Source organism: Schistocerca serialis, chromosome 9 (genome assembly GCF_023864345.2).
Source record: "Schistocerca serialis cubense isolate TAMUIC-IGC-003099 chromosome 9, iqSchSeri2.2, whole genome shotgun sequence".
In the NCBI taxonomy this organism is placed as follows: domain Eukaryota; kingdom Metazoa; phylum Arthropoda; class Insecta; order Orthoptera; family Acrididae; genus Schistocerca; species Schistocerca serialis.
In genome coordinates, this window is record NC_064646.1 from 407,830,858 (window position 1) to 407,843,964 (window position 13,107).

The following is a 13,107-nucleotide window of genomic DNA, read 5'->3' on the forward strand; positions in this document are numbered from 1 at the left end:
TCACCCCAGTACCTTGTATGTACGAGAGTTGATGGGGAATCTTTCTTGTCAATGAAACCTCGGTTTTTTGTGGAGCATTTAGAGGACAAGTTGGGGGAGGTGGTGGGTTTGTCCAAAATGTGGTCAGGGTCAGTCTTGATCAAAACAGCATCCTCTGCCCAGTCATGGGCACTACTCACCTGTGACAAGCTGGGGGATGTTTCTATCACGCCCCATAAGAGCTTAAATATGGTCCAGGATACCATATTTCACAGGGACCTTCTTTTGCAGTTGATGATGAGCTGCATGCCAGTTTAGAGTGGCGAGGTGTCCATTTTGTCTGGTGCGTCCACTGGACCTGAGGGATAATCAGGTTGCCACCGTTGCCTTCATCTTGGCCTTTGAGGGTGTCACATTTCCCAAGAAGGTCAAAGTGATGGTCTACTGCTGTGACGTAAAGCCATATATCCCTCCCCCGATGCAGTGCTTTAAGTGTTGGAAGTTCGGCCATATGTCTTCCTGCTGTACTTCCAGTGTTGCCTGTCCAGATTGTGGATGTTGTTCAGATCCCAATACTCCCTGTGCCCCACCTCCCATCTGTGTCAACTGCAGAAAGCACCATTCACCTTTCTCTCCAGACTGCAAGATTGCCCAGAAAGAAAGAAAAATAATGGAATACAAAACCCTGGACTGGCTAACTTACACTGAGGCTAAGAGAAAATATGAGAGGCTACATACTGTGCATATGATGTCAACCTTTGCCGCCACTACGACAACAGTTCTACCATCTTCCATTGCAGAGTGTACTGTTGGCTCTCACAGCTGCCAGACTCCACCTGCCCCCATGATGGGGTGGGGGGGGGGGGCACTTCCCTCCCTGTTGCTCTTGCACAACCTACTTCAGGAGCAACACCCCTGCCCCCCACCCCAACCATCGAGGATATCAGTCCCCACTTCTCAGCTAGAGAAGCGTAAGTCTCCTTTGGCTCCTCTCACCGGGTAGGGATCCCTTGGGTTATCCCCAACCAGGTTCCTACCAGTGGCAAAACTGACACCCGCCAGTGGTTGTAGCAACCACAGGTAGCTGGTTGTAGGGCTTCTCGGCCCTTCTCAGTCCCTGAGACTGAATCAGTGAAGCCCTCCCAGCCGGACAAACCTAAGGAGCAGTGAGAGAAACCTAAAAAGAAAAAGACCCCCAAGAACCAAGGCACTGGGGTGGGACCCACACCACGACTACCTACAAGCTCTGTGTCTGAGGATGAGGTGGAGATTGTGGCGTCCGCTGAGAACCTAGATCTCGCTTGGCCCTCAGGCTCAATGTTGATCACACAAGTACTCATCTGGTGGCAGCAGGTGACCCTGAGGTGTAGACTGCCTCATTGAGAGTTTCATACCTTCCCAGTCTCACGATCACTTAATCCTCCAGTGGAATTGCGGCGGTTTTTTCCACCACCTGACTGAGCTACAGCAAGTGTTAAGCTTTACACCTGCTTCTGCATTGCCCTCCAGGAAACCTGGTTCCCGGCAATGCGGGCCCCTGCCCTCAGCGGCTATAAGGGATATTACAGGAACCATAGTGACTATAATAGGATGTCAGGCGGAGTTTGCGTCTATGTCCTGAACTCAATATGTAGTGAACCTGTGTCCCTTCAAACCCCTCTTGAAGCTGTGGCTGTCAGGATAAGGATGATGCAGGAAATAACCGTCTGCAATGTATATCTTCCTCCAGATGGTGCAGTACCTTGAATGTATTGGCTGCACTGATTGATCAGTTCCCTAAACCTTTCCTACTTTTGGGAGATTTTATGTGCATAAACCCTTGTGGGTTGGCGCCATACTTATTGGTTGAGGTAAGGAGGTCGAAAATGTACTGTCACAACTCGACCTCTGCTTATTAAATACAGGTGCCTCCACACATTTCACTGTGGCACATGACACATATTCGGCCATTGATCTCTCAGTTTGCGGCCCTGGCCTTCTATCTATCCACTGGAGAGCACACGACGAGCTGTGTGGTAGTGACGACTTTCCCATCTTCCTGTCACTCCCCCGGCGCCATACTCACGGACGTCTAGCCAGATGGACTTTAAACAAGGCACACTGGGAAACCTTCACCTCTACTGTCACCGCTGAATCTCCCCCACATGTTGTCATTGATGTCGTTGAGCAGGTCACTACAACGATCGTTTCTGCGGCAAAAAATGCAATCCCTCATTCTTTACTGTGCCCCTGGCGAAAGACAGTCCTCTGGTGGTCCCCGGAAGTCACTGATACAATTAAAGTGCGTCAGCGAGCTCTGCAGTGACATAAGTAGCACCCTTCCCTAGAGCTCCTAATAGCCTTGCGGCTCCGTGCCCGCGTTCGCCAGCTTATAAAACGATGGAAACAGGAGAGTTGGGAGAGGTACGTGTCGACCATTGGGTGCCATATGTCACCTTTCCAAGTCTGGATGAAGATCAGATGCCTTTTTGGGTACCAGACCCTAACAGGTATCCCTGGCATTAACATTAATGACGTGTTATCTACCAATGCAAACGCGATTGCCAAGCACTTTGCTGGTCACTATGCTCAAGCCTCTGCATTGGAGAACTACCACCCCAGCCAGCCTTTCGCACCCTCAAATGGCGGATGGAAAGGAAAGTCCTCTCATTCACTACACGCCACAATGAACCCTATAATGCCCCATTTACAGAGTGCCTCAGCGCCCTAGCATATTGCCCTGACACAGCTCCTGGGCCGGATTGGATCCACAGTCAGATGATTAAATGTTACTCGTCTGACTACAAGCGACATCTCCTCATCATCTTCAGCCGTATCTGGTGTGATGGCGTCTTTCCATCGCAATGGCAGGAGAGCACCGGTGATCAATGCCAGTCAAAACCAGCTTGATGTGGATAGCCAACAGCCCATCAGCCTCACCAACTTTCTTTGTAAGCTGCTGGAACGTATGGTGTGTCAGTGGTTGGATTGGGTCCTGGAGTCATGTGGTCTACTGGCTCCATGTCAGGGCAGCTTCTACCACTGATAATCTTGTGTACTTCGAGTCTTCCATCCAAACAGCCTTTTCCAGACGCCAACATGTGGTTGCTGTCTTTTTTGGCTTACGTAAAGCATACGACACGACCTGGCGACATCATATCCTTACCACATTGTATGAGTGGGGTCTCCGGGGGGCCTGCTCCCGAGTTTTATCCAAAACTTCCTGTCGCTCCGTACTTTCTATGTCCAAGACAGCACCTCCCATAGTCCCCCCCCCCCCCCCCTCATATTCAGGAGAATGGCGTTCTGCAGGGCTGCGTATTGAGTGTGTCTCTATTTTTAGTGGCCATTAACGGTCTAGCAGCAGCTGTAGGGTCGGTGGTTTCACCTTCTCTGTATGTGGATGACTTCTGCAGTTCGTACTGCTCCTCCAGTACTGGTGTTGCTGAGCAGCGCCTATATGGAGTCATTCACAAGGCGCAGTCGTGGGCTGTAGCCCACAGATTCCAGTTTTCAGCTGCAAAGTCGTGTCATGCAATTTATGTTGGCATCAGACTGTTCATCCAGAATCAGAACGTTACCTTAATGACGATCAACTCACTGTAGTGGAGACATGTCGATTCTTAGGACTGGTTTTCAGCTCCCGATTGACTTGGCTACCTCACCTTTGTCAACTTAAGTGGAAGTGCAGGCAGCACCTCAATCCCTCCGCTGCCTGAGCAACACCAACTGGGGTGCAGATTGCTCTACGCTGCAGCAGCTGTACAGAGCCTTTGTTTGATCCCACCTTGATTATGGAAGTCTGGTTTGTGGTTTGGCGGCGCCCTCAGCGTTGTGTTTACTCAACCCAGTGCACCACTGAGTCGTTTGCCAAGCGACGGGAGGTTTTAGAATGAGTCTGGTGACCACTGTCCTGGTGGAGTCTGGAGTCACTCCATTGAAGGTTAGGCATGCACAACTGCTCGCCAGTTACATTGCACACGTTCGTAGTTCTGTGCATCCCAATTACCATCTCCTTTTCCCAACCATGGCGGTTCATCTCCCACATCGCTGGCCCAGGTCAGGGCTTATAATTGCAGTTCGTGTCTGGTCCCTTCTGCCTGAACTGGAGTCCTTCCCATTACCACCTCTCCTTGAGGTCCATTCACATACACCTCCATGGTGTACACCTAGGCCGCATATTCCTCTGGACCTTTCGCATGGCAGTAAGGACTCCGTTAACCCTGTGGCTCTCCGCTACACTTCCTCTTGGTTCTCGACATGTACCCGGGCCATGAAGTGGTTTACGCCAATGGCTCAATGGCTGCTGGTCATGTAGGCTTTGCATATATTCGTGGAGGACATATTGAACAGCACTCCTTGCCAAATGGCTGCAGTGCTTTCACTGCAGAGCTGGTGGCCATATCTCGTGCTCTTGAGCACGTCCGCTCATGCCCTGGTGAGTCATTTCTCCTGTGTATGGACTCCTTGAGCAGCCTACAAGCTATCGACCAGTGCTGCCTTCGCCTCCTTTGGTAGCGTTCATTCAGGAGTCCATCAATGTCCTGGAACGATCCCGTCATTCAGTGGTGTTTGTGTGGACTCCAGGACACATCAGAATCCCAGGCAATGAACTTGCTGACAGGCTGGCCAAATAGGCTATGTGGAAACTGCTTCTGGAGATGGGCATCTCCAAAACTGACCTGCGTTCTGCAGGGTTTTTTGGCTTTGGGAGACAGAGTGGCATAACAGAACACATAACAAACTGCGTGTCATTAAGGAGATTATGAATGTGTGGAAGTCTTCCATGCAGTTGTTCCACAGGGAATCAGTTGTCTTCTGCTGGCTCCGCATGGGCCATACGTGGCTAATGCATGGTTACCTCTTCCCTCATGAGAACTCACCTTGGTTTCACAGTTTCTCACAAATGACTGTCGTCCACCTCTTGCTGGACTGCCCACTTTCTGCCACTCTGCAGCGGACTTTTAACTTTCCCAGCACCCTACCTGCGGTGTTGGGCAACAGTACCTCAACAGCAGCTGTAGTTTTTCGTTTTATTCATGAGGGTTGGTTTTGTCATTTGATCTAAATTTTAGTGCATATCCTTTGTCCCTCTGTGTCCTCCACCCTAGGGCTTTTAGGGTGGAGGTTTTAATGTGTTGCAGAGTGGCTGGATTCTCCTTTTTATTCTCATGGTCAGCCTGCCATGGTAATCTGCTCTCTTGTTTTGATTTCTTCTACATGTTTCGTGCATCTCTCTGTGGTTTTCTTGTCTGATTTTGTCCATTTCAGTGTTTGTTGCCCTTCTGTCATTCTTGTGGTTTTCTCCTTTCTTCCAGCTGTGTTTTGTATGCCTCGATTATTTTACTCCCACCCTTGTGGAATTATTTTAATTGGAACGAGGGACCGATGACCTAGCAGTTTGGTCCCTCTCTCCCCCCCCCCCCCCCCCTGCCCCCTCTTTTAAACCAATCAACCAAATCTCGAAACTGTGCATTGTCACCTCTTATCATCATTGTGGTGTTGGATGAGATAATGACTAACATGGCTGAAAAACCTGGAGATGACAAAATGAATGGTGTTCATAGATGACTTGATCTGGGCAACAGGAAGAAGATTCAGGAACAGCTGAATGGTTGGGAATAGAAACATTGGTTTTGTCACGTGAATTTCTTAACAGATATCTTAATTCCAAGAACTAATAACAGTTTCTCGTCAATGGAAACTGAACAATTGACTCAAATGCCATTATCTCAAGATTTCTCGCCTATCAATCTGTCACAATACGAAGATCATTGTGAGAGGTCGTCATTGGCTCTAGCTGGTGAACCATCAACACTGCCAAGTGCCACAACACTAAGAGGAGAAAACTAATGAGAGAAATAATAAGTTTTTGCAACTCGAAAAGAACAAAGTAACTTCGATGACATTACCAAAGATGATGAAACTAATTACTTCTGTTGCATCTAAGGAGTCCAATAAACTCCCTTCCTCTTCAAAGGTAAACATTTGTAAAACTTTTTAAATACAATCAATCGACTGTAGTAAATTTGAGACAGTGAGTTCTGTACAAAGTTCTACTTCAAAACAGTGATTGTTCACTACTTTATCTAACCTTATTGTTGTATACAATTTTTCTTCTGTTACTGTACTCCGGGGACAATTTCTATTCTGTTTCAAAATTTTGTCTTGAATGTTCTGCAGTGAATACTGATATGTTGGTATGATTCATTTGGTAATACAAATAAAATTTACAGAGCATTCTTAACACTTTGTTTCCTGACATAAGAAAAAAATTACTTTTTAACATTTTCTTTGCAGAATTTGTACTATTGAGGCCTCAAATGATGGTAGGATATTTTGTAAAATTTCATTTTATTTTTTACAACTTTTTTCACTCCTGGTACTCAGAAGTACCGTCAGACTCCATGGACAGAATCACAACATGCGCAGAAAAATGCTCCAATTTTTATAACTTGTACTTTATTCCACATAAATATTAAATATTTTTACATTAGAAAATTAACTAACAAAAATATGATATTTCTGAATTTTTTAAAATTTCGCATTAATTTACCTTCTAGAGCAACTTCACAATACATAGTAACTTAGCTATACATTTTGGACAGTATACACATATCACATATTTAGTGATACCTCATGAAATTGTAGGAAACAGTTCTTTTTCTCATTGCAGCACAAATACACTTTACATGAATTTTACTGAATTTTATTTTTCGCACACATTTCGCATCGTCCTCTTTTTACAACTGAACACTACAAAATGGCTTCCTCGGTTGCCAAGACGTACATCCTTAGGGACAGAAAAGTTATCTTTCCTTCTCTTTGGCGGAATTATTTCATCTTTACCAGAGTTTCTCTTTTTGAGATTTGGTCCTTGCTGTTCATTCATTAGCCCCAGTGCCACAGCATGCCTGAATTCCAGCAGTGGCAGTGCCCCATGTAGATCACTGAAAATGACGTAAGCATTGACAAAAGGAATTTCTATTGCTCCCCAGAAGAGACAGTGCCACCATTTCTTTGATCGCCTGTCAGGACCACAAGTTGAACGTAATCTGTCTGGATGATCCACACCACCCATGTTTTTATTGTAATCACATACAATAACTGGACATGGTATAGTCATACTAGTACCATCTTTCTGTTTTCCTGACACTACGCTCTGTTCAGTGCCATGGAAGTTTGACGCAAAATACACTACTTTATTTCCCTCCATTGAAATACTGTTAGGTCTAAAGATGACACTCTGTGATTTGATTCCCCACGCTTTAGACATTTTTCTTTAGGTAAATTCGCTGGCAAACCTTTCCTGTTTGTTATAATTGTTCCACAGGTAAATGTATTTATGGATTTTAATTTCTCCGAAAGTGGAATAGAAGTAAAAAAATTGTCAAAGTACGATTTTCTGTACTGATCACATATAAATTTGAGTGTGTATCCTTTTTGATCACAAATTGCCCATAGATTATACCTCTTTTGATTGGTTTTAATGCTACTTCTTCCCTTGAAGACAATCATTGATTCATCAATACTGAGTTCTCTAGTGCCCCTGTATATGGACATAAACTGCTTATTCAAAGCAGTCAGAAGCGGGGGTATTTTATACAATTTATCAGTGTTCCTTTCTGGAATTTTTGTGTTATCATTAAGATGTAAATTACTCAAAATAAAATCAAACTGTCCCTACTCATGCATCGCCTTACAATAGAAATACCAAGGTCATCACAAGCAGACCAGCAGTGTTTCCACGACGACAGCTTGTGGTAACCCATAAATAAATTAATTCCCAAAAAAGCAAACAGCTCATGTTCCTTCAGATTTAAAATTTTTCCCTTCTGTGTTGCATAAAGATTGCTCTGGACAGTTCCTTGTTTCGATGTGTTTCTCTCTCCACATTCTGTTTGTCCGATATTCACATTTAGGTGAAGGTGTAAATGGAAAAGAACTTTCTGAGGCATCATTATCCGAACAAGTGGAGTTTGTTTCACAATCTGCCTCTTGCAAACAGAACAGCACGAAAAAGCTTTGTCAAAATTATTAACATTTTCGTCATCATCTTTGATGTCAGTATCCTCTGCAATATCAGAGGGAACGTCCTCATACAAAATTGCTTCAATCTCTGCATCACTCAGAGGTCGAAAGTAGCCACTAGTTTTACGATTTTCGTCCATCTGTGTAAGAAAAAGTGGACAGAACAACTAGAGAGAGGTAACGCATTGTTGCTATAATAAAGTGTTCACAACCTGACGGTACTAATAAGTCCGCTTTATATTTTCCACTTTATCTCATTCACTTGTAACGTATTCTTCAAACTATTATAAAAAGCAAAGAAGGTAAGTACTTACAACGGAAAACTCAACGGAAGTTTCAATAAATTGCGCGCAAATTCAGGCAACATCATGGACACAAGCACATACAATCTTCTGTTTTCACAGCAGTGCGCGAAAAACAATTTCAAGCTCTGACCGCCAGAGAGGTCTATGTATTGCACATCTATGAAACAGTAGAGCAGAGTTACTGTTACGTACCGACAGGCTCTCAGATCACGAAACTGCACCACGAGAAAATAATGAGACTCAAAACTTACTGGTACTTTTAAGTACCGTCAGGCAACAAAGGGGTAAGTTTCTAATGTAAAGAAAAAATTTCTCGTAACTGTCTGTGGCTATTTATAGGATGATCTCATTTATTCTGTGCTTCCAAACGAGTCACAACACCGTCCAAATAATACCAATAAAATAGTAAAGTCACTGTTCTATATCAGGCGTTGCAACACGTGGCTCGCAAACCATTTCTCTCCAGAGTGTGCTTCCTCCTCCAACTGTACTTATGTTCTGGCGTCACGCCCAACCACGGCTACGCCGGACGACTTTCAGTCATAATGAATCATGAGCTCAATAATACCAACACCTGCATGTAAATACTAAAAGACATACACTTCTGAAACATTGATGTGATTGTTCAGTTTCTCCTGGCGTATTTCTAGCTCGAACAGTCCACGGGTGTACTGCCGGTCCATAGTGTCCAACAGGAACAATATTTCGGCGATCAGACATGTCGCCGTTGTCAGGTGCGCTGACGAACTCAGCTCTTGGGGGCGGGCGGCCATCTTAAATCCTTTCCCCCTGCAAGGCGTTCTCTCCATGGTCCACGGCCGGCGCCGCGCGTCGGCGGTTGCTGAGACGCTGTTTGTGGGAAGACTTATATTGGACAGACAGCGCACATCATTGAAGATCGTTGCCGAGAACATCAGAGGCACACTCGACTTAGCTACCCCAACAAGTCGGCGGTCGCAGAGTACTGTTTGTCCGAAAATAACGAAATGGACTACCAACATACCAAGGTCGTGGCACGGACATATAAATACTGGGACATCGTCATTAGAGAGGCTATCGAAATTCGTACCAGGGACAGACTCATCAACGGAGATTGCGGCTATAACCTCAGCAAGGCATGGGAATCAGCATTGAGTCTAATTAAAAAGACGCTCAACAAAGAAAACGAATGGGCGACCAAGACAGACGAGGCAATTATACTGGCGCCACCACAGACGCCGACGCCAGCGTCTCGGCGACCGCCGACACGTGGTCGTGGGTGCGGACCGCAGAGAGAGTGTCTCGCAAGGGGACTGGATTTAAGACAGCCGCCCGCCCTCAGGAGCTCAGTTCGTTAGCACACCTGACGATGGCGACATCTCTGATCGCCGAAATATTGTGCCCATTGGACACTATGGACGGGCAGTACATGTTGGTTCATTGGTTGGTTTGTGGGGGTTGAAGGGATCAGACTACAAAGGCCATCCGTGCCCCGGCAGCACACCTGTGGACTGTTCGAGTACTAAAACATTGTATTTATTTGTTTATTTGCCTCCAGTTCTTATACTTACATGAATGAGATATTTAAATACATAGATTAGATTTATTTAACTTAATCTTGTCTAGTTCTGCAGTTCAGCTTCAGTTTGCATTGTAGTAAAATGAAGAGTATATTCTAAGGACTCATTGGAGACTGTTTTACGTTGAGAAAATTTAATGTCCTTCATTGAAGAACTTGTGCTTTCACGAAAGTGTGTTGATCAGAAAAAGATTTTATTGTACGAACAATGTCTGTGAATTTTGGTTATCAATCTGATGGCATGATTACAAAATTTCTACATCTGTTTCTGTCCTGGATAGTATGAACAGATGATTTTGCAATCTGGAAACTTCTTGTTGAGGATCACTTCAAACTCACAAAACTAATTTTCATTGGTTTATTAAAGAAAATGATATCCCGATCCATCGATTTATAATCTTTAAAACGACTATCAAACTCGTTGGAGGCTTCACCAATCATGGTATTAAATCTTGGAAATGTTACTTCTATGTATTTTTGTTTCAGTTCACAGAAACTCAAAAATAACACAAATTTTCCTTGTTTATTTGCAACTTAAATAACACAAGTTTTCAACGAAATGTTCTGATACACCACAAGCGTATCACCAGTAATGCATTCCTTTTCTTGCAAACGTAAATTAATATCATGTTAATGATTTGTAAAATATGTTAGAGTCTATTCAAAACCTTGAAGTTACATTCTAGTGGCAAAAAAGCGAGTTAAATATTTTCCTGCACTCAGCCAACGAATTTCCGAATGAAGAAGTATGTGTCTGTATTCGGAGTCATCTTCTACCAAAAATTGTTTGAATTTTCGATGAGACAGTGATCGATTTCCTCAGCATATTTTTCCCATGTAGTGCTTCCTGGCGAATAATGCAGTGAAAAATTACACAGTTTTTTTGTTAAGTGACCAGTGAAGCCATTTCCGATAGTGACCACAGCTGGTGGACCGTTGTCACAATTTGCAGAGCAATTTTGTCAAAAAAGTTTTTTAAACCACTAATTTTGTCAAATCACTTTTTGACTAAATTAAATGTATCTAAACATGTTGCTCTCGTCATTGAAACTAAAGTTAGTAACCCTTCATGTACAGAAAAGCCATGCATTATTATGGGAAAAAATTAGTAGTTGACTAAAATCATTCCAATCAACACTATCATCCAAAAAACAAAATAGTATCAACAGCGCAATTAAATTATTTTGTTTCTTTTAATATGATATGACACATATCAATAATTCACAGCGTTACATGACGAAGCAGGCCCGCAAAAAGAGACAGAGCTATATGAGCTGAGCCGAATAAACTTGAATGGCTGGATACCAATCGGTGTTTGTTCATGTGGTTGACTGTGTGTGTGTGTGTGTGTGAATTATAAGTGTTATTATAATTACTAGCGAAAACCATAGCTCCAGACTACCAGAGTGGAAATACGGCTTACAGGAATAACAGGTGAGAAAGATTACATATTATCTTCTTGGTGTATTCAAGAAAATTAAACTTTTTGCCAAATCGCTACGCTACTAAGGGCTAGTTACACAGTCCCTGGTTGGCAATGACTAAAGGCGCAAATTGACACGCGTAAAGCGTGTGCGGCGCAGCGCAGCGGAGTGCGCGTTTTTGTAACTTCACAGGTTCCAATGGGACCGCGCAAGACGCGACACGCGCCTGCGCCAGGTCGCGCGGCGTTGTGGTTGTGGCACAGTTTATCGCGCCGCGCGCCTAGGCGAGCACTGCGTGAGGGGTGAGGCTGGGAGCGGGAAGGCAGTCCTGCCATATGCTCACTTTGGCATGGTGCATATGGGCAGTGGAAGTGTTGCCCATCCGAAATATACGGCCTAGTAGCACACTAAATTTTATTATCACTGAGTAGTGTTTTGTTTTTCGCCGTTTAAGTGGTCCATCTATTTTCGTTAGTACATATTAGTTTCCAGTTACACATACCTGTACAGTTCGTTTGTTTTGTTTATTTTTTTGTCAAGAACAATGCACAGTTCAGTAACTGGTGAGCCATTAGCCACTGCAATTATAGCTTCTGACTCCACAATGTTTTCAGATCATAAGAAGGGACATCATGAGGGTAGTGAATAAGGTTCAAATGGTTCAAATGGCTCTGAGCACTATGGGACTTAACATCGGAGGTCATTAGTCCCCTAGACTTAGAACTACTTAAACCTAACTAACCTAAGGACAACACACACATCCATGCCCGAGGCAGGATTCGAACCAGCGACTGTAGCGATCGCGCGGTTCCAGACTGAAGCGCCTAGAGCCGCTCGGCCACCCCTGCCAGCGTCAATAAGGAATTAAGGAATATTATAAAATCGTGTGATCTTGAAGCAAGGCAGGGAAGCTAAAAAGGTTATCTACTTGCTGCCTGTTATCCTACCATCTGTTGTAAAAAGTCGAAAAGGCGTAATTTCCACAAGTATGATCCGTTTGTGCTTCTAGTAAAGATTATCCAAGATGTGAAGTACACAAGTTTCACTATCGTTTCTTGGATATGGATGTACATTATGTACATGTGGAAATCACATTTCCACTGCAAGTTAGAAACAGACGAGAAGCCATCACGAATAACTATGTTTTAATTGACTGGCCATAATGAGCATAAGCATTGCAGTGGTTGCACACACATTATCAGCATTAATAAACTAATTGTACAACAGGTTAGAGAAATGAAAAAAAATGGTCGAAATTATTGCGAAAGTATGAGTATCAACACCTGCTCACAAGGCACACATGGCTAGCTCCTGCATTCGTGTCGCGAGCATTATTCTCAGCTGCTGACAATACATTGACCACTTATGTGACAGATCAATTGTTTGTATTTCTCAATTACGTTATTTGCGAATCACACATTGACAGTTTGCAGGCTGTTGGTGAGTAACCAGCATCTGGCATGTGGCTACCATTCTGCCTTGAAGGGAGCGCTTGTCATTATTTTAATACTGCTCAGATCAAGAAAAGGAATAAAATCCTTAGGTGAGTTTCCATTCCAGTCAAAAATGGCTCTGAGCACTATGGGACTTAACATCTCAGGTCATCAGTCCCCTAGAACTTAGAACTACTTAAACCTAACTAACCTAAGGACATCACACACATCCATGCCCGGGGCAGGATTCGCACCTGCGACCGTAGCGGTCACGCGGTTCCAGACTGAAGCGCCTAGAACCGCACGGCCACACCGGCCGGCTTCCATTCCAGTCGTTCAGTGTTAAAAATGGATTATGGGGTGTAACACCCCAAGAAACCCGAAAACCCAAATAAGAA